At 40.7% G+C, this 23,096-nt stretch overlaps 1 long non-coding RNA gene across 1 annotated transcript in view; it reads left to right on the top strand.

The window, feature by feature from the left end:
• The window catches only part of LOC148043546 (uncharacterized), a 39,590-nt gene extending 17,585 nt beyond the window's left edge, over positions 1–22,005 (top strand). The window contains exons 3-4 of the long non-coding RNA XR_015697952.1: positions 20,942–21,130; positions 21,887–22,005. This is a non-coding gene — a long non-coding RNA (uncharacterized LOC148043546). The remainder of the gene's footprint in view (positions 1–20,941; positions 21,131–21,886) is intronic.
• Positions 22,006–23,096: the final 1,091 nt, after the last annotated feature.

The raw sequence follows: 23,096 nt of genomic DNA, 5'->3' as shown, positions 1-23,096 counted from the left end.
CTTTTTTTCTTCCTTTCTTCCACCTTGCTCCCCCTCTCACTTCCTCCCTCTAAATGTGGAATTTATGGATTTATTAGCAGTGATGTGATCTGCTGATTTTCAGCATGATGTAATGATTGTATTGATCAATACATCAGGCTTAGGTAATTTACCAGCCAAATTATATGATTGGAAATGCAGATAAACAGATCCTGGCTCTCAATCATGGTTAAAGAAATGAAGAAATGTAGGACAGAAGGATTTTTTTTTCATGGAATAAATTTCATCTACCCTACTGTGTTGGCAGTTAATTATAGCACCTGAGTTAACTGCAGTTAATATTTTTCTTTCTTCTTAACTAACATTCTTTTTTATCTTTTAATCCTATCTAGGTGAGAATTAGTAACACTTAATTTCAGTGCTGATGGACAGTATTTATTAACTACATGTTACAGGGTAAAGAGACAATAGTAAACTGGGAAAGAAGATAATATTCTACATTCTGCAACTAGCCTATGCTTCATAGAAAATGCTTAATTGGTAAAGGTACAGTTATTGCAGAGGTATAAAACCTTCTAATCTTATTTATCTTTAGCCTGGGCTGATTCTTCAATATTTAACTTGTACAAGCTGAGCTTTCTGAATAGTTTACAATTCAGGGTTTTGTTTTAATTGGGACTAGCAGTTTGATCCTATAATCCAGGGGTATCAAACTCAAGGCTCAGGGGCCAGATCTGGCCCATGGAGTGCTTAGATCTGGCCCGTGGGGCCACCCTGGAAGCAGCAAAGGACTGGCCCACGGTGCCTCTGCCAGCAAAAATGGCATGTGGCCCGCCCCCACTCTGTTTTTGCTGGCAGAGGGTTGCAGGAGGCCATTGTAACTGAAAATGGAACTTGTGAGGGCTGTGCATGGTCCTCCCAAGCTCAGTTTTCACTAACAGAGGGTTGCAGGAGGCTGCCACAGCCAAAATTGGACCTTATGAGGACCATGGGTGACCCTCCTGAGCTCCATTTTTGCTGGCAAAGGGTTGTAGGAGGCTGTCGCAGCCAAAAAGAGCCTAGGAGCCAGTGGTGGATTGTAGGCGGTACGTCCCGGTACGGGCATACCGGAGTCTGCCCGGAGCACCGGATACCATTCCGGTATGGTGCTCCGGAGGGCCCACCCGCCCGCCTGAGCTCCTTACCTCTCTTTTAAGGCTTCTGCACTTCTGCGCATGCACATGGTGTGTACAGCACCTGTGCAATGCTCCGCAGAGCAGCTGGAGCATCGCAGAGGCTCGCGGAGATGGTAAGACGCCTGCACACGTCCATGTGGACGCCGCCACATGGTCACCCACCATACGTCCATGTGGGTTCCGCCACACGGAACCCACCACTGCTAGGAGCCTGTTTTCGGGCCACCATAGTCACCCTCAACACAAGTGGCCACACTCACCCTGGCCATGCCCAGCCAGCCCCTTGAGGTCAAACACTACCCTGGTGCGGCCGTCAATGAAATAGAGTTTGTCACCCCTGCTATCATCTGTATTTCCCAGGAAAAAAAATTCCATTTAGTTCAGTGGCTCTTACTCTATGGTAAATGTGTGTGGGATTGCAGTTTCAGCTCTGGAAGTTTTTAAAGCAAGAATACATTTGTAATAGATTTCAAAGGCATCCCCAAGAAGCTTTTTAAAAGGTCAATTAAAAGTCTAGTATTGAAAGACAAACTTCTGTGAAACCTGGCTAGGTCACATTTGTTTGCTACTCTTAAATCGGAGGATGGATGTTAGGTAGGTAGGTAAGTAGATGGATGAGTGGATTTAATGGGATGTGATCAAATCAAGTGGGACAACCTATTTATTTTGGTTTGCATCTTTGTCAATCTTTAAGTATATCTGCATTTATTTTCTGTCCATTTACCTCCATATTCAAAACTCTGTTTTACTCATTGCAAATTGTTGAGAACTCTGCTATAGAAGGGAAGGAAATAGATAACTTATTTTGTAGCAAACCTCACCACAGTTGTGAAAAGCGTGGATTGTGATCATTTATATTGGAAACTTCCAGAATGTATTAAGAATCTATAGTAAGCATCCCCTGGAACCCACTGCAGTTCTGGGATATAAACATAGAATTTGACTAGCAGGCACCCTGGAACAGGGATATTCCAAAAAATTAAAAGATACTATTCTGCTCTATTTATATTTAATAGCCCTTTCTATTGCTGCTTGTTTTGCTTAAAGGAAGCAAGAGGTATTCTTAATTTTGTTTTTATTTCACTCTTTCGGCTGTTAGTTCCTTTGACAGCAATTTGCTGCTGGAAAGGCAAGATATAAATACATAAATGAGATGGTTTAGAATCATTGTCCTGTTTGCTAATCCATTGCTTTCTGCTCGCTGCTGGGTAGAAGCGGGGGGGGGGGGGCACACTTAAAGAGATAATCCATCTTTAAGTGAATGCCTTGCAGGAAAAGGTTTCTTATTGGTCAGCTATTAAAGCCAATATGTCCTGCTCTAAATCCGTTTGCTATGCAAACTTATTTTATTACTTTTTAAGGTAGTAGAACAGAGGAGTGTGTGCCCTTATTCTGATACCGTATTTTACTCCTGCGTAGCATCCATCTTGTCTTGGTAGGCCTATGCTGCCATCTTGTGGAAACACAGTTTCAATGATGGGCAAAATAAAACACAGTCAAGCTGAAAGCAAAAAAAAGATTCATTCAGACAGTGTTTTAGTACTGTTGGAAAAAATATCTATCTGGTTTCAGTTCCAAGCTGGGAGAAAGACACGGGAGAGAAAATGGAGGCTGGAGGTTGATTGGAAACAGGTTTCATTTATTGCTGAAGAGGATCACATGTTTGTGGTTCTGCTGCACATAAAGTTGAGAGTGGGGAAGTTTTATACTTTCTCTTGGGCTTTGCACTTGAAGTTCCTGTTCCTGTACAAGGACATGTATTCTATTGGCAGTTGTAGGGGGCCATAGCTGGCTCTATAAGTGGTCTGAGCTCCCAGGTTTGATTGAAATTTGCTGGGGGGGGGGTGTTGCAACTGAGATGATGCAATGAAGGGTTTTGTATTGGACAATTCTTATTATGGCTTAATGACTTTGCTCTGTGTTGGCTCTTAGGTGATGGCTAATCTGCCTTTGTTCAGACTTTGATGCAGGGAGTAATGGATTACCAAATATGCATTTCTAAAAGCTGTACCAGCTTAGTATCTGCTTAAGGGCAGAGGGCTGGGCTCTGAGTTTCTGTCTCCCTTAAGATTTTTTTAGGAGAAATATTTTATCCTGCCTTTTTAAATATTTCCTAAATGTTTTCATTCTTCTAAGAGAGGGGTGGGTGCTAAATTTCTACAGTACCATAATGCTTCTATTGAATATTTTTTTTAAAAAAAAACTGGAGCTTATCTTAAGAACAGGAATTAACCACAAACAAGGACTAAATGGCAGAAACTGTCCACTAAAAGTTCAATAAGGAAATAGAAAGATCTCTTTCTGCAGCTGTTGTCATGGGAGAAGTTGTGACAGTATTCACAGGTACACTTCCCATTTTATAATTTTGTAAAACATACATTTCAGCCATACAATTGTAATTGCCACTGCAATAATGGCTTTGGGTTTTGATGCACAGGAAAGTGAGGATCATGAATAGGCCAAGATGTATAGCCGGGATGGCGAACCTATGGGACGCCTCCCACCAGTCATATGGTCACTGGGTCTCTGCTGCACATGCGCATGGGGTAGGGTGCATGCGGGACATGCATGTGTTGGGAGGCAGAGCATAAGCAGGGGCTGCATATGCACGCTTGGGGGGTCAGGGCACATGGGTGGAGAACTCATGCACATTGCATATTGGGCGTTCAACCACGCCCACATGCATTCACTCACATGCCTTGGGCGCTCGATCCGGAAAAGGTTAGCCATCACTGATGTATAGCATACTCTCACTGGAATGTCAGTAAGGCATGTTGCTTTTCTAGAATCTCATTAAGAAAAAGAATCCTTGTCATTTATGCTGCAGTGAGCACGGGGATGCTATATTTGTCCCGATTTGTTCCATAAGGCCACCCATAGTCTAGTTTGAGTCAAGATGACATTATAACTCAGAATGGGTTAAAGTGTTAAGACCAGACAGCCTGGTGATTAGATTGACTCTGTCTCACTAGATGTCTTTCCAAGGAATAATTTGGAACTACTGACTATTGAGTATGGAGGACTATGGGGTTCTCTTAATCCATGTTCAGAATGAACATTGAGGAAATCATATTTCAGATGACAAATAAGCTTCCCTCTCTGGTTTCTATTGAACTTGGATTCAAGGGAGCTGTGTTGACTTGAGATGTTGAGAGAATCCTATTTTTTTTCTTTTTATAATCCTGTAATCCAAGATCTTAAATTCAGTGGAGACCTCTCTTCTCCTGCCTAGTTGCTGTCATCGTAGGAAGCTGTTGTGGCCCAGCAGGAGCTGTTCGAGCTGCAAACAGACTCCGATAGCAAGGGACCCTATGAGTTGGCTCTGGAAGATGTGGAGGACCCTGGACAGGGTTCAGACTCCGAGCAGGGACCAGAGAGGCTGGTTAGCCACCAGGAAGCGCCTGAGGCATGGAGCAGCAGTGAAAGCCAAAGGGAGTTGGTCCCTGACGTCAGGCCCTGGAGCAGTGGGGAGGAGCTAAGGGAGTTGGTCCCGGATGCCAGGCAAAGACAGGCTGATAAGCACAGACAGCAACTACAGAGATATAGAAGATAATTGGGGCCAGGTGGTTGTGATTAGGCTCCACCCAAGAGAGTATATAAGAAGAGACTTTGGGAGGAGGCTTTTTGCAGGACTCAACTATTATACTAAAGCTGGAGAAGCTCTTGGGTGTATTTCCTATCTGTGAAAGTCTGGGTTGCTGCCAAGGTCTTGTCGGTGTGTTAATTTACTGTGAATAAATTGTCTAGCAGTAATCTTGTGACGGCGTGACTCACTGTTCAGAGGGGGGTCAGAACAGGAAGCTAACCATCATGATTACAATAGTGAGATGTTGAGGGGGCACACGTGCATGTATGCCTGTATGTATGTATGTATGTATGTATGTATGTATGTATGTATGTATGTATGTATGTACAGACATAGGGTGAAGAATTTCTGTGCACTGTTTCCTCAAATGTATTTTCCAATTTGCATCCTCCAAAATCCAATCTATCTTCTTTTCATTCCTTTAATGGTTGTTAGAAGAATCCTTACTATCTTTTCTCTTGGTTATTGAATGCATAATACAATCTCAATGAATTTTTTTTTATGTAAGAGTACATTAAAATCATTTGATAGTAAACGTAAATGAGAGCCATATTCTTAAAAGGAAGAAGGGAAGAAGATAGTGATACATGTATAGTGAATGATTGATTATGTGCAATCAGAATGGTATCAAATCTTAGCAACCACATAATTTTTTTCTCTATAATCTGCCCTCAACCTGGTTTTTCAGATTAGCGGTGTGCCTCTTGCTGGTGTGAGTCTACCCACCTAGACCCTGCTTTTCCTCTTCTCTTTACTATTATTTTCCCCATCATTATAGTCTTCTCCAGAGAGCTAGGTCTTTTCAGGATGTGTCCGAAATATGATAATTTGAGTGTAGTTATTTATGCCTCAAGTGAGGACTCTGAACTGATTTGTTGGATGATATATTTGTTTGCTTGCTTGGCTATCCAATTCTAGGACATAACAAAGTTAAAATAAATAACATCCCAAACCTACAGTGAATTGTTTTTATATACAAAAAATGATGGGAAAGAAACAAACAAATGATAAACATTTTAAAATAAACAGAAATTCCCAAGCCCATAGAGTATGTGGTTGGTTTTTTTTGTTTTTTTTACAGATTTGAGTAGTAGCATATATAAATTCTGACATGGACACAAAAGCATAGGTGCCCTCCAATCAAGATTAACTCCCCAGGATAGCTCCATGTAGTTTTCTTCACAACAGGACAGAAGTGAATTGCCATTGCCTGTGGATCAGATTAGCCCCATTTCCCTGATAGGGTTGGTCTAAATATGTGATTTCTTCTGCTGAAGAAATTTTGGAACAAAATAAAACATACTCTGCAGTGCTGCTGTTTCCACAAGAGCGCAAATGTTGTAAGGATTTGGTCCTTACTAGCCTTCATAGACAGCCAAAGACACTGACCAGCAGAACCTATGAGGAGGGTCTAAATGGGGATGGGGATGGGTGCAGGATCACAATGCAAGCTCTTCTCTTTTTCTACATGTTTTCAACAGGTCACACGTGTTCAAAATTATTTGGCTTGAATCCATGCCCATCTCTTGCCCATTTTGACACACAGGGACACAAACACATGCCCTGTCTTTCAGTTGATAAAATGGAAATGTCACAACTTACAACTCAACTGTTGTTGATTAGCTCCCAGGTTTCCATAAATAACCAACCTGATGTGGCAGAAGTATATGATTCATGATGAATGTATTTATGATGACTATTATCATGATTTACCACTTATATCTTTTATGTACATTGACAGCTTATGCACCGAAGACAAATTCCTTGTGTGTCCAATCACACTTCACCAATAAAGAATTCTATTCTATTCTATTCTATTCTACTCTACTCTACTCTACTCTACTCTACTCTACTCTACTCTACTCCTATTCCTATTCCTATTCCTATTCCTATTCCTATTCTATCCATCCCATCCTATTCCCATTCTATTTTATTCCCATTCCATTCCTATTTTTATTCCTATTCTATTCCACTCTATTCTACTCCTATTCTATCCATCCCATTCCCATTCTATTCCCATTGCCATTCCATTCCTATTTTTATTCCTATTCCATTCCATTCTATTCTATATTTTGAACATCCTTTCTATAAAGGACTAGTATTTTATTTGATATCAAAAATAATGTGTATTATTGAACAGCCAGATAATCAAGAAAATCTCTAACATGCACAGTATTCATATCAATTGAAGTGGGAGTGTCAGGCATAAAAGCCCAATTCTACATGTGAGGGTCCAATTAGCTGATTTATTGCTAAACAACCTATGCACAAGAATCTTCTCAATTAAGGGTTAGCGCTTGCTGGGAGTTAGATAAGGGTCCAGGGAATTCAAAGGAGTTTGGATGTCCTTTGTTTGTGGCCAAATAGGGATTTTAGGCTAATCCCTCTTTTAACTCTACTCCCAGGTTCTGCCACTTCTCCTACAGGGAGGAGGAACACCTTGTTCGATTAAAAAAAAAAGTCCAATGAACTTTTCTATGCTACCCCCCATGAGTTGCCGGTCTTCATAATGCAGACAGCAATTCACCAAATATGCTCACCTGGAAAAGGGTTCCATTCATTTAGGGAAATTTGGGAACCCCAATGCAACCCAGCCGAAACACACCTAAAGACTTTATTTATTTATTATGAATGTCTTTATGTCCCCCAACCCAAACCTTGAATGTCAATTGATCTGAATATATCAGCAGATGTGATTCTATTGGTATTTTGTTGGTCTCTTTGGAAATGGCTAAAGCTAAAAAAAAAAAAAAATGAGGCCTCCAATCACTTATCTGCAATGTTGTCGTGGTCTAAGCCACAAAACTTCTGGAATGTCATTGCCAAAACTTGGCTAGGAATGGAAACCTCACAACAAGGTTTTTCTATCTTCAGCTTGGCTAATTAGTGATGCATGAATCCTATTGTGTCCAACTTGTTGAGTCATAGGATGTATAGGATGTATCTTACACAGCTGGTACATTTTGTTCTGTCTCATTCTTGCCGTCTTTTCTGGCGAACCTTTCATCTCTGCTAGGAATGCTAGACGTTGGGAGTAATGGGTTACAATTCTTTGTTATTCTTTCATGCATATAATTGTATGTTACCAAATATATTCCTTTTATCCATTTCCAGAATTAGGAAGACTCCTTTTGCAGCCCAAATACAACTTTTCCTTTTTAGTACAAGGAAATGCTCTTCAACAGACTCTATAGGTGACATTGATACTTGGTCATTCCTCACTAATTTCCCCCAAACTATTGTGAATATTGATTGCCAGGTTCACATATGTACAATATACACATCTATTCGCAAATCAAATTCTTTTCGTTTTTCCATCTCCCGCTTGTCCAGATGGCTTATTTTTGTCTTAACTGTCCCCAGCTGTGTCTCAGTGCAAAAATTGAGCTGTCTATAATCATATTGCTGGAATGTGTCAATGACTTCTTCTGTAGTAGGAAGTAGTCCAAGGGGAACTTTCTAAGAGGAGGGTTGTTTTTATTATTAAATTTCTGTCTAAGCTGGGCTATACTCTACCGTTACAGCATATATAACAGAGATCCAGCTGTAAGCACATCACTTGGTAAAGGTTCATGACTCATCTCCGTTTCAAAGCCAGAGAACCACCACTGTCCGAAGATGTCTCCTTGGTCATGTGGTCGGCATAACTAAACGCCGAAGGCGCACGCAACGCTGTTATCTTCCCACCAAAGGTGGTCCCTATTTTTCATCTTGCATTTATACATTCTTCTGAACTGCTAGGTTGGCAGAAGCTGGGACAAGTAACAGGAGCTCACTCTGTTATGCAGCACTAGGGATTCGAACCACTGAACTGCCAACCTTCTGATCGACAAGCTCAGTGTCTTAGCCACTGAGCTACCATTGCAGGGGAATTTACCAAGACACTGCCCACGTAATAAACCCTCTACTGAATCTTCAGATTCCATTGTAGTTTGCAGCTTGCTGTCAAGTGTTGCTAAGATAATAAGCAAATAAATGTTGTTGTGCACGTATTATTGGACATGTATTCACGCTGGTCTCGGTTGGCTCAAACCCAGAGACTATTCTCTTTTTTTTTTAAAGGAAAAGAAATGATAGCAAGAGTTGATTTGCCAGGTTGTGATGATTTCAATTAACATATGATGGTCTAGTTATTTGAAATGATTTCCATATGTTAACTGTCAGTGCGTTCTCCTATATTTAGTTCATCACCACATCCCTGTGGGGTGTAAATCAGCTCCTGAGAGGAGAGCATTTGAAAAACACATATATTCCCCTGGTACAATGTTTTTTTTTTTCTTTTTGAGCCACTGTATGATGGGAGCACCAGAAACATGACTTATGGAAACAGTCCAGCATTCAAAGAACTTTTAGTAATCAGGCTGGGTGTTATATAACACCTTCATAGAAGAATGTAAACAGTTCTCTGCTGGACAGATGGACTCATCTAGACTAGCAGTCTGTTCTCACAATGGCCAACCAAGTGCACAAGGAAAACCACTAGTCTCCCAGCAGATGGCCTTCAGAGGTCATCACATCGCCTTCAAGGCTATTTATTTATTTATTTATTTATTTATTTATTTATTTATTTATTTATTTATTCATTTATTTATTTATTTATTTATTTATTTATTGGTCTTGTATGCCCCCACTCCCGAAGGACTCCGGGCGGCTCACAAAAGACAAGGGAAAGGGGGGAATGAGACAAAGACAACGTATTAAAAACAAAACCAACATTCACAATTTCTGTGGAGGTAGATGCTTCTCAGCTCCCCCCAGCCTGCTGGAACAGCCAGGACTTGGTGGCTTTGCGGAAGGCCGGGAGGGTAGTAAGGATCCGGATCTCAACAGGAAGCTCGTTCCAGAGGCCCGGAGCTGCAACAGAGATGGCCCTCCCCCGGGGAGTCGCCAGCTGACATTGGCTGGCAGATGGAATCCGGAGGAGACCCAACCTGTGCGATCTAATTGGTCTGAGAGAGGTAATCGGCAGGAGGCGGTCTCTCAGGTACCCAGGTCCGATGCCATGTAGCGCTTTATAGGTAGCGACCAGCAGCTCGCGGAGGATAGGTGTAACGTGGGTATACCTTGGTGCACCCACAATCGCTCACGCGGCTGCATTCTGGACTAATTGGAGTCTTCGAACACTCTTCAAGGGCAGCCCCATGTAGAGCGCATTACAATAATCCAGTCTTGAGGTCACAAGGGGGTGAGTGACTGTCTGAAGGGCCTCCCAATCCAGGTAGGGTCGCAATTGGTGCACCAATAGTCATTGGCTAATAGTCATCTCCATGGCTTTCATGAATTACTTGCACCGAATAAGATTTTCATACAGTCCATACATTTTCTTTGTGAACCTGCTTAATTAGTATTAAAAATACATAGAAATTGGAAATGCTGCAATGATTAGTAGGGTATCTTGCTCAATTGCAAGTAGGACCTAAACAGTGTATGTGTCATTGTAATAGCAATGAAGTAGAAGGATGAAGATCTCAAATCTTATGTATTCTAGCCTACGTATTGTTCATATTCTGGCTCCATATAACCCCCAAGTAGTAGGGGTGGGTAGTCCTCATCACAACCACCATCTGATGCCTTCATCTCCTTTGCCTAACCCAGTGGTAGTCAACCTGGTCCCTACCGCCTACTAGTGGGCATTCCAGCTTTCATGGTGGGCGGTAGGGGTTTGCTGTAACTCTACTTTATAAATTTTATAAAGTAAAGTTACTTCCCTACTTTATAAATCACCATTACTGGGGAACCGATGGGCGGTTAATTTTTTTTACTACTAACAGAGATACAAAAGTGGGTGGTAGGTATAAAAAGGTTGACTACCCCTGGCCTAACCCATATTCTAGTGCTTCTCTGATGAACAAAAAGTTAACAATGAAATAAATGTTGTAGTGTCACTTTATGGACTTTCAAGAGATGTGAATAGAGGTGTTAGTCTGTTAAAAGAGAAGCCAATCTCATAGGGAAGAAACAAAATTAAACTTTATAGAAAGAAACAAAATATAGATAGGGCAAAACACTTTTTAGCTTCAGTATTAAAATGCAGATAGTCAGTGTCATAAAAGAGATTACAAAGTTAACCTAGTCTGATGTTCTAACATATGTAAATGAATAAGATTTTAAAAAAAGCCATAATAGAAACTAGAAAACTAAATTAAAAAATTCCAGCGGCCACTAGATGGTGCTAGTTTGCTACCCTTAAAAGCAACTAATTTTAAAGTGATAAGTACTGTAGTACAGATTCTCTGCAGGTTGGGTTCAACTTGATGGCAATATACAGTGCCTTTAAATTCTGCAGAGGATTAAAAATGATTGCAACATTAAAGAGAAGGTTAAGTCTTGTTTCCTCTGCATTGGACGTCCTTTCTGACTTTTCTGGAAGTTTCAAATATCAGTTTGGGAGTAAAAGAATAATTTCAGCTTTATCTTTTTATTTATTTGACACATTTATACAGCCACCCATTTTTCAACCAATTCTGGGTGCTCCAATTTTGGTGCACAATTGGTTGCTTGTCGCTCCTGGAATTCAGCCTGCAGTTTTCAAAGGAACAAAGACTCCTCTACTGGATGGGAATAAGCTATGACAAATCTGTCTCCTCCTTCATGCCAAAGCAAGCATTACTGTCATGTAAAAGATGTGATCAATGAATGGTCGGAAGGATAGAAGGTTGAAGGATAGAACTCTGAGCCTGGTGAGACCTACCAAATTTCAGGTAGCCGGCAGTCAGCAGAAGTAGCCTGTAGTACTGCACTCCAACCACTGCACCACCACGCAAGCAGGGATTTCCTGGCAGTAAGAACGATTAAGCAATGGTACAACTTGCCTCCTGGAACTGTGGGTACTCCATCACTGGAAGTTTAATAACAATTGATAAAAATAATAGAAAATGAAGAAGCTAAAGTGCTTTGGGACCTTAGAATTTAAACAGACAAGCACCTTCTACCTAATACCCAGACTTAACAAGTGCCGATAAGAAAGACAAAAAAAAATCTGGATAGAGGATGTTGCATATATGGAGAGAAGAGAATCATAAGAAAAGGAACTGGACAAGATAACAAAGTACAAAGACTTGAAAATAGAAATAGAACAGCCATGGCAAAAGAAAACAAAGATAATACCAATAGTGGTAGGCATTTTAGGTGCAATCCCTAAACATCCGTTTGAATACCAATGGTATTGACAAAATCACCATCAATCAATTGTAAATGGCAGCCTTACTTCGAACAGCTTACATACCATGAGAATATCTTTAACACCATCCACTTATTTCAGGTCTTTGACAAAGTGTGTGTGTGTGTATGTGTGTGTTGCAATTGTGCTGATAAATAAATAAAGGGAGACTAGTATAGATCTATTTCAAGCTATTTAGCTGTCATCAGCTAGCCATACCCTTACTGGGAATCGAACATGGGCTGTATTACATATTAGACAGATGACTTACTCCTTGGAAACAAATACTGTGGGGGTAACACACCCCTAATACCCCTCAGGGTGTGTGTTCTGTTAAGATACAGCCTGTTGTGCCCTAAAATTGCTTCTACTGTACAGCTTCTACTGTATAATGCAGTTGAGTTGTCATGGTAACGGCTTCATAGTACTCCACAAGAGGGCTCCCTCTGGTAAGGAGGAAAATCTAACATTAAAAATTACGTTTCATCCGGACATTTTGCCCTTATAAATAAATACCAGGCAACACCAGGTTATCAACTATTGGGTAAATAAAAATGCCAGAACCAATCTAAACATCTGACTGACTACATACTCTATATAAAATCATAATACACCAAATAACCTGGAGCTATTTTAAAATTTGCTACTATCTTTTAACATGCCTTTTAAGATCCTCGAGATTATGTTTCAAGTACTATATTTGGGGTCATGTCATGCAGGGTTGTTTGATTCAATTATTGACTTCTGGTGGCTGCCCGGATGAGGCCATGCAATTTTCTTGGCATCATTTGCAGCAATGGTTTAATCCTGCCTTCCTCTCTCTTCCTGCAAGAGCTGACTTCCTATCTCGGACAGATCTAGAACTCAGAGCCTTCCAGTTTCCAGCCTGGTGCCTTTTACCACTATACCAAACTGTCTCTCAGTGGTTAAGAGCGATTTATTAAAAAAGATCTATCATTACAGATTAACAGAGTTGGAAGGGACCTTATAGGTCATCTAGTCCAACCCCTCCCCTGCTCAAGCGGGAGACCCTACTCCATTTCTGACAAATGGCAGTCCAGTCTCCTCTTGAAAGTCTCAAGTGATGAAGCTCCCACAACTACAGAAGGCAAGCTGTTTCCGTAGCTTATTTATGAGGATTTGTAGGTTTGGTGAAATATGGGACTATTGTTCTTCCAGTGAAGAGCCCAGGGTGTTACTTAATCAGGGCTGATCGGTTTTTGGTTTTTATTTTTTGTTTTAGTTACAAACCATTTGCTCTAACTTTCCAAACATCTGTGCAGGTAACAATCTATCAGCTTAGCCCTTGACTGATCTATGCAAACTCTTTATTAAAAAAAAAAAAGAAGAAAGTCAATCAACAAGGACAGACACTTTGATTCTGCACGCAAAGTTTAATTAAGAAACCGAGCCCTTAATCTTTAGCCCGCCTGTCTCCTTCATCTGCCCGCTGAAGTGTACTGAACTTGTATCCAGAAGGTATCATTTGTCCTTGTGCAATGGGACCGTTAAAGCTTTCCATACCACATTTGATTTATTTCCCGCAATAGTTAAGGTGCAGCCGCCTTCACAACTTCTTTTGCCTTCAAGTTAAAGGGATAAGGTCAAACAACAATGCAGAAAAAGTAGCCCCTTTTTTCCTCTTAGCCAAACAATGAATCACTGCTTTGATTTTAAGACCGGCCAGTAATGCCTTGTAATACATGGGTGACACCGCTGGTTTCTTCCAAAGGTTGCTATTAAAATGGTCAAGTGATGGCTTGCTTCCAGGGTCTTCTAGCAAGCACACCACGAGATTGTATTTATATTCAGGCCTTGCGGTATGCAGTGATGGAGAGATTCTTCTCCTAAGAGAGAAGTAAAAGGTTTAGAGGGGAGCACAAGGCGGGCGCATAATTGAGATAGAAATTGATTTGCTCTAAGTTTTAATGCTATTAAAAGCCGCCGGCTTAGGGAGGCCACTTGGCATGAATGGAAAAGCTTTCCAACATTATTGATAACGGAAGATGCAGACCATCTGCAGAGGACTTGTCAGCAAGCGGAATAAAATGTATGAGCCCCCCCTTTGTTCTTTTTAGCAGGCAGAGGGCTTCAGCCTGTAGGGGGAGTTTGAAACACTGATTGCAATGGTTGCAACATTTATGAGGATTGCTAGTAAGCTGGGTTTCCTGATATTGAAGAGCCTGAGAGGTGAAAAACAGGGTCTGATTCATTTCCCAAAACAATAGATGGCACTAAGGTCTGCATTGTAGGAGAACTGAAAACAGCCATCCACATTTTTCCCCCTTCTAAGCTGCCTTAGGACTGCTAAAAACTCCGCATATGGTGTGTTTTGATGGTTCCCAATGTTTCTCCTAATCCATTCCACCTAATGGCTAAAGTAGACAAAATTGAAGCAGAGTGAAGTCGTAGCATTCATTTTATATGGTGCATTGCAGAGGTGGTATTCAACCAGTTCTCTCCGGTTCGGGCGAATCGATAGCGGCGGCTGTGGGAGGCTCCACCCACCCGCCCCGGGGTAATGCGCAAACACTGTGCATGCATGGAAGCAGGGGTGGGTTCTGGATGCTGCTACTGCCAGTTCGCTCAGGGATGTGGCACGCTTCATGCGCGCTTCGCTTGCATGCACAGTACTAAAGAAATGCTTTTGCACATGTGCAGAAGCCAAAAACAAGATGACTGGGGGTGTGGCAGGCTGGGGCCGCCAGTAGAAACCCACCTCTGCCACCTTTCTTGCCTCTTAGTGCCCCCCTGCCACCCCCCTTGCCTCTTAGTGCCCTCCCTAAGTCATCCCACCCACCCCCAAGGGGCGGTACCACCCACTTTGGAAACCACTGCTATAAACCATTGGAAGCATGTCCTGACCAAACAATACTGATTTATTCTGCAAGGCTTTTATAAACCCTGTTCTCCTTTTTGCAATCCTTAATTTGCATTATGAACCAGGTGGTGAATTATCCAACCAGAGAAAAGCATAATAGTCCGTCCCCTTTTGTGTCCACGTGTAATACAAAAGTTTTGCAAGCTGTGACTGGGCAGGCTCATTCCCCTCCTCTACTTATGCAAGGACACACAAAAAAGGTCTGCTTTTTGTTTCAAAAGAAAATTAATGCTACGCCTGAAACCTAAATTGTGCTTAATCTTCCCAGTGACTTCTTGAAGCAAACCAGTTTCATAAATGCTGGGTGACAGATTTGGACATCAGGACCACCTGTGATTAATTTAAAAGAAAAACAAGACTGTACAAAGGAAAGGGAGTGGAATGCATGAACCTGAAGTTCCCTGCATTTTGTCCTAACGCGAAGCCAAGGAACCCATCAGTACTCTTGGATGTTGCCTAAATTGACAAATGCGTTAAAAGTGGGGAAACTTGACCAAAATCTAGAAAAATGGAACTCTTGCTGGTAAATTAAAAAAAAAAAAGTGGACTCAGAGTTGAGTCTGGTTTGAATGGGGTTCAATAACTCTTTTAAAAGAACTTCACAGATTGGGAGTGGCTTTTGATCCCCAGCTTTCACTAGATATATAGGTACTGTATTTTTCGGAGTATAAAACACACATTTTTCCCCAAAAAAGAGGCTGAAAATCTGGGTGCCTCTTATTCACTGAATACAGCACTTTTGCCTCCCGAAACCCCATCCTCTTCACCAAAATGTCCATGCATAGCTTTTAGAAGGCTTTCAGAGTGCTCCTGGGGGCTGGGGAGGGCAGAAATGAGTGAAAAATGGGCTGTTTTGTGCTCAATTTTGCCCCCCCAGCCCCCAGGAGCACTCTATAAGCCCCCTAAACACTATCCATGCCCCTTTTTTGACAAAAAACGGATCCATTTTCATGAAAAACTGGCTGTTTTTTGCTTGTTTGGGGGAGCCCCCCCCCCAGGAGACCTCTATAAACTTCCTAAAGGCTATTTGTGCCTTTTTTTTTTTTAAATGGGCCAGTTTTCACAAAAAATGGGCCATTTGGGGGAGGTTTGCAGGTCTTATACTCCGGTGCATCTTATACTCTGAAAAATATGGTAGTAGCTATAGTGAAGTCTCTGTCTGCATAATTATGGTTACTCTAGCTACAACTCTGCCTGATCTGGACAGATTTGGCAGAAATCACATCTTTACATTGCAATATAGTAGAGAAGTCTAAGCCCACACTGATCAGGTATCTGCCCAACCATTAAGGCCCACAGAAGACTAAGATGCCTCTGCTATTAGACATTCCCCAGGCTAGTAAACAGAAATGGAAGAGGACTTCTCTTATATCACTGGGCTTATGTGAGGAGTAGAGTTTGCCCACACCACCCATCAAGGTGGATAAAAATTGATGTTCTTTAAAAAAAATAAAAAATAAAAACAATCAGATTTTTTAAAATTTAAATCAGACTTTTTAAAATTTAAATTGGATTTATTTTTATTAAATAAATTTTAATAAAATGCTTTTGGAATAAAGATCTATCTAAAGGTAGCTTTCTACTTAAGATACATTAATAATTTAGGTTATTCAGCATCAAATGGAGCTTAGTTATATAGCATGAGGCTGTGTATTCTGCAATATTTACATTTTTGCTAAACTCATTCAGTGAATCCAAGTTCTTCAAGCTAAATAGGAAACCTTCATTTTGTTTGCAAACAATAATATTAAAGATTCTAACTACCAGCAAGAATAAGTCCTCACATTTAAAGAGCACCTGTCATTTCAGATCCATCATGGCAACACCTGTTAGCGGGCATCCGCTCACCTGCTGCCTGCCACGCCTCTCACCTTGTTGTGTCACTGCTGCATCACCAGCCATCCCATTAAAGAGAATGGGACTATCGGTAAGTCAAGAGTGGATCAGAGGAGGAGCTGCTGTGGAACAGAGATGACAGCTGCTCTTTAAAAATTATTATTTAAATTGAGTTGATTTAAATCAAGCCTTTTTACTAGTGACTTAAATCATGATTTAAATAAACTTGATTTAAATCAAATCCATCCAGCCACTCATGATTAGGAAATCCACGCCAATGCCATTCTTTCTCGGTGCTTTTAATCTGAACAGATAATTTTAATTTAGGTTTAGATTTGCTGAGTTGTGTTTCCCTTTTCAACTTGGTGAGCCATCTTGATGTTCCCCTTGAATGAAAAAGTATAATAGTAAGTCAATAAATACCGTTCTTTTGTCCCATTTTTCAAGGAAGATGGAGGAACAAAGATACTTAAAATATTTTCGTTTTCTCCTTTGTTCCTCTATATTTTCTCTTTCAACTATTTTTTTCCTGCTTGCCAACCAGTCAATTGATAGAGTTTCCCTATCTCTCTTTATTTTTACTTTATTCCCACCCTACCAGCTCAGCAAGTATATTTACACCAGGAAAAAAGAGCAAAAGGGATCAAACATCTCATCCCTCGTGCTGTGCTCTCTTCCCTGCTATTTCTTCTTCAATCTTTTTTTTTTCTTTCCTTTTCCCAATGAACAGCTATTTTGTGACTATTGAATAAGTGAATCCTTATCAGGCTGGAAAGTTTTGTTTGGCCTTTTTGCATTTACACCACTGGTGGGATTCCAAATCTTTTTCTACTGGTTCTATGAGAGTGTGCTTTGTGCAAGTGCTTTAAAGGACTGCCTTCGGTATCAGCGCTGTTGAACCGAGCTGCCGTGCGGATCAGCTGAGCTAAAAAAAAGGGAATATAGGGAATGATGGGGGTGGGAGTGTGGAGCTACCAGAGGTGGTAGTTGCCTGTTCTCTGGACTACTCAAAATGTCTGCTATCAGTTCTCCTAAACTGGTCCAAACCAGCTGAATACCACCTCTGATTTAAAAATCCTTCTGACATCCTTAAAAGATTTGGTAGAGGGTTCATCTGAACAATTGCAGTTCCCTAGAACAGTGTTTTTCAACCACTGTGCCGTGGCACACTAGTGTGCCGTGACATAGTGTAAGGTGTGCTGTGGGAAAATTACTTTATATATAGTAGATATAGGCACAGAGTTAAATTTTTTTAACATTTTCTAATGGTGGTGTGCCTCGTGATTTTTTTCATGAAAAAAGTGTGCCTTTGCACAATAAAGGTTGAAAAACACTGCCCTAGAACAGTGTTTTTCAAACTCAGTAAGAAGTGTGATCTTTATGCCGGCTGGAGAATTCTGGGAATTGAAGTTCATACATCTTTAAGATGCCGGGTAAATAAATACTTCCCTAGAGTGGTGTTTTTCAACCTCACATCAAGATGTGTGGATATCAAGTCCCAGAATTCTTCAGCCAGCAAGTCTGCGAAGAATTCTGAAAGTTAAAAGTCCACACAACTTACAATTGCTAAGGTTGAGAAACACTGCTTCAAGGCATCATGTTTTCTGTTGTTAGCTAGATGGCTGAAAAGACTTCAGCACTCCCACTGTGAAGGTCCCATTAATACATGTAATAGGGTTCTGTGATTGGAGAAGTAGCACTCAAAACTAGTTCCAAGGCTGAAATGGTTGGCTTCAAGACTGAATCCTGGTCTCGACAAACCAGATATCAGTTTCTTCTTCATTCTCTGTAGAAATTGTAGACCAGGGGTGTCAACTCAAGGCCCGTGGGCCAGATTCTGGCCCAATGGGGCCATCCTAGAGACAGTGATGGACCTGCATATAGTGCCTCTGCCAGCGAAAATGGATCTTGGGAAGGCCACGGGTGACCATCCCGAGCTCCGTTTTCACTGGCAGAAGGTACAGGAGACCGTCACAGCCAGAAACAGAGCTCAGAAGCCCGTTTTTGCTAGCAGAGTGCTTGGGTCACCACTGGTGCTCCCCTCGGGGAATAGGGCGGCATACAAGTTTAATAAAATCAAAAATCAATCAACATGAGTGACATGCTGGCGATGCCCAGCCTGGTCATGCCTATCATGCCCCCCCCCCCACCAAGTTCAAACATAACCCTGTTGTGGCTCTCAATGAAATCGAGTTTGACACCCCTGTTGTAGACTTTAAAAAGGGGGTGGGCAACTATGGTGCTTTTATGGCTGGCTCAGGAATTCTGGGAGTTGACGTCACTGGTCATAAAGGACCTCTATTTTAAAAGCTAATAAAAATGGTTCCACCACAAAACCGCGGTAGACTAAAGTGCGCTTGACGAAAGCGCGTACGTGACGTCATCACAGCGCAACGAAAACAGCACGCTGTGAGCGGTAAACTTAAAATTAACGCGTAAATCTAAACCTAACCCCCCCAAACCTAACCCTAAACCTAACCCTAAGCCTAACCCTGAACCTAACCCTAACCCTAAACCTAACCCTTAACCTAACGCTAAACCTAACGCTAACCCTTAACCTAACCCTAAACCTAACCCTAACACTTAACGTAACCCTAAACCTAACCCTAACCCTTAACCTAACCCTTAACCTAACCCTTAACCTAACCCTAACCCTAAATCTAACCCTTACCTTTATGTGAATCGGCTTGCTTTAAAAGCGCTTTTTAAAGCGCCCTTTTTTCTCTGCGGTCGTATTTGTCGCGCTGCTGATGACGTCACGTACGCGCTTTAATCGGGCCCGCTTTAGTGGACCGCGGTTTTGTCGTGCCACGAATAAAAATAACTGTTTAACCCTTTCTAAGAGCAACTTTATTCTGCAGTTGTGATGGCAGGATTTGAAGCAGAACTAAAGCACATGGTAAAGAAAGATTTAATAACTCAAGCAACTATGAAATAAAAATGCTAACTAGAAATCAGGTTTCAGGATCTCTCTCCAAGGTGTATTCAGATCCTCGGAGGAGATTAGCTCTTTTCAAAGCCATTGCCACCTTCCTCCTTTTCTTCCAAGCCGCTGACCCAAGCACCTTTGAGGGAAAATGAATTTCCTCCTGAGCAGTGATGTTGATTGAAGAGTCAGAAGTCAGAGAAAAAAGTACTGGACCTACTCAGGACTTTTCAAACTGAGTTGCCAAGATCAGCAATTGAGTATCAGAAAGGAAATTAAATGTTAAAGGATTTTCTTTGGAGCAAAACGTTTTAATATTCTCAGGGCAAATCTGTCCCATGTCTCTGTTCACAGGCAGATCAATGAGTGAGAAGTATAATGATGGTGTAGAAAGTTAGCACCTCTCCTAGAAAAATGAAATATTCTAGAAAATATTAAAAAGGCAGAATATTATACCTCCCTGGATGAGAAAAGGATGAACATGCTCTTGGAAAGCAGCCCCCACCTTTGCTAATAGCCCCAGGAAGGCTGAGCCAACTCATCTACAACACAGAAGACATGGCCTCCAGGACATATTTGAACCCATCTAGCAACAGAACTCACTACATGGCATCTGGGAAAATTACATCACCCAGCAAGAGTCAACCAAGCCTGGGACTCAAAAGACAACCTACAAATGACCCCTGCATAGTCCCATGGCAGTCTGACAACCAATCAGAACACAAGCTCAAATTCAAACATAAAACCCAGGCACTTTCAGTATCTCTTCCCTTTTTTGCCCAGGATCTCAAGCCATGTGATCCTGTTCATCAATAAACCTTCTTTCCAAGTAACTTCCATGAATCCGGTGTCTTTTTCCCCACTGGGAACTGAACGCAGATGGACATTTTTCCAACAATGGGATTGAAGCATGTGAATGACACTTTTTCATATCTGTTTTGCTCTTTCCTTTTAAGATCAAGCCTAGTAAAATCTTGGCTTGCTTTGTTTTAGAATCACTCTGCCAAAGGAAAGAAGACTTTAAATACTTTAAAAATACTGGCAGCAAATAAACTATCTGTCAGATTTACCAGGCTGTTTATAATAAGAGACATTCTGACATGCAGAGAGATGGTTGATCTATCATGCAAATGATTCCATTTCTATTTTTTTTTAAAAACAAAGAAAACCATTCACATTGTGTTACAATCATACATATTTGTGGGCCCAAGTTGTCCCGTCAGTCATGATCAATATACAAACACATGAGTGTGACTTGAAAAGATGGTTCCTTCCAAATTCATTTCTTTTCTTTGTTTTCCTTGAATTGAGTTTCAAAAGGATTTTATGAACCCTTTGATACCATGTGATTGGTCTTTATGGTTCATTTTTCTCTCTTTCTTTCTCCCTGTCTTGTCAGGGAAACTGTTATGGACGGAGGTTGGAGCTACATCTATCAGAATGAAGCACTTTTTGACAATGCTATTGGAGTGTACATTATGAGCCCAGGATGAAGTGGACTTGATTGTCTGGAAGATTCTAGCGAATTTAAATTTAGTCTCCCCAGCAACAAGTGATCAGATCTGGATCCTCTTCGGAATGCAACCAGGTGATAATGCAGTTGAGCAGTCATTCAATTTCTTTTTTAAAAAAGGTCATCTCCAAAACTAGGAGTTTATAGTTCCATAAATTCACCCACTGAACAATATTGTTGAATTATGAAGGCACGTCCTTCCAGATTGTTTTTTTCTGATTGCATGAAAGATCAAGAAGCCTCAACAGGTGGCAACGTCTGATTGACCTTGAATGAGTTCAAATGCTAAGTAAGATCAGGCCTAGTTGATGAGAATTGATGTTAATGATGAGCAGCTACAAAGGAATCTCTGGGTTATAGGCTAGTCTGGGAAGTAGTGAAAAAATTCCTATGGGAGAGGAATACTAAACCATTTTGATGTGTTTAAGAAAACTACAGACACCAGGAATCAAACCCAATTTGTGGGTGTCCTTACTTTTGAAGATGGGAAAGTCACAGGTCAGGGAATAGAGTAATCATGTTTTGTTCTGATGGGTTAGATGCTTTCATTTATTAATACAATATCCTCCATCGATAATTTGAAATGCTGTGTTCTACCACGTTCAGGATTTTTGTATGATGTGGCCATACAAGATGTTAGGAAGGGAGGAAACAGGGGTGCTAAACTTTCTGCATGTATAGGTTTTTTTTTAAAAAAAATAATGATTTCATCCACATAGATTTCACCCCTTTGTTGAAATTTGCAAGAATTAGAACTTGGAAAATATACAGGATCATAACCGAATAGCTTATAAAGGTTATAGATTATAAAGACAGTTGTTTGTTTAACAGGTTTTTAACCTCCCTGAGAATGCTGAAGTTGACATTCAAGCAAGTGGACACTTTTAAAAAATCCTCAAAAGTTACACTGGAAAATTACAGACCAATGGAAATCTTAAAAATACAAATAGGTAATTATACTTAACAGAATAATGATTAGTTACATGTGCTATGTTACGCATTACATAAAATGCTATCAGAACAGATTGGCATTTGCGACAAAGTTAAATTAACACTGCTGTCTTGCATAGAACTAACAGAGGGACTCTTGAGTTTCATTATAACCATCAAAGGATAGAAAAACTTAACTCAGTGATATAGCTCATATTTATAGTGAAGTCATAAATCTCCAACACCCATTATCTTTGAATGACAAGAAATGGTATTTGCCATGCAAGAGACATTTTTAATTATTATCGAGTATTCTTTTACTGAAAATAATTCTGTTGCAGCCCCAAAATGGCAGAATAAAACCTGGAGTAATTGAGAACTAGAGTATAGGGTTTCCTAGAAGATCTTGAGTTTAATTCTTTGCAACTTCAGTTTTAAAAGAATCAAGTTAGAGGTAATGGAGACATTTCTTCCTGTTTTGGGAGATCTGTCAGAATAGAAGAACAGGCTAAATAAATGAATCAATGATCTGACCACTATAGTATAAGGCAGCTTCTGACACCGATATGATTTTTCTTCGAAAAAATAAGATTGGAGAATTGAGCCAAAGGTTAATCAGGCAGCATCAATCATATAGTACTGGGTGTCAAATGAAACACAGACATTTTTCAACTCTAGAGGATAATGTTAACCAAAGCTTGCAGAAGAAGACACACTTGCCTGTTGATTCCTAGCTGATCCATTATATTAAAAATTGTGACTTTATATGAGAAAGGAAATGTGGGATTGGTGTGGCCAGCATGGAAGAACCATGTTCAGGAGAAGATGACATGATTACTTACCTTCCAGTAACTAACATAGAGGCCTAATGTCAGTTTATAATGATGGGTAACTATGCATAATGAGAGTGCAGTTGCGATTGGATCTTGATTATAGATTTTCCCTTGTAAAACTTACAAATGAAGATATACAGTATATAGCACTTAACACTAGCACTTAGACTCATATACCCCTTCATAGTGCTTTACAGCCCCATGAAAAGTGATTTACAAATGTCAGCATATTGCCCCCAACAATCTGGGCTCTCGTTTTACCAACCTCAGAAGGATGG

The sequence above is a fragment of the Thamnophis sirtalis genome, unplaced genomic scaffold (genome assembly GCF_051295495.1).
Source record: "Thamnophis sirtalis isolate CommonGarterSnake01/CBP01778 unplaced genomic scaffold, rThaSir2_p1.2 scaffold_11, whole genome shotgun sequence".
Taxonomy (NCBI): domain Eukaryota; kingdom Metazoa; phylum Chordata; class Lepidosauria; order Squamata; family Natricidae; genus Thamnophis; species Thamnophis sirtalis.
The sequence above is the reverse complement of the archived record's forward strand: the minus strand, read 5'-3'. Positions and strand labels throughout refer to the sequence as shown.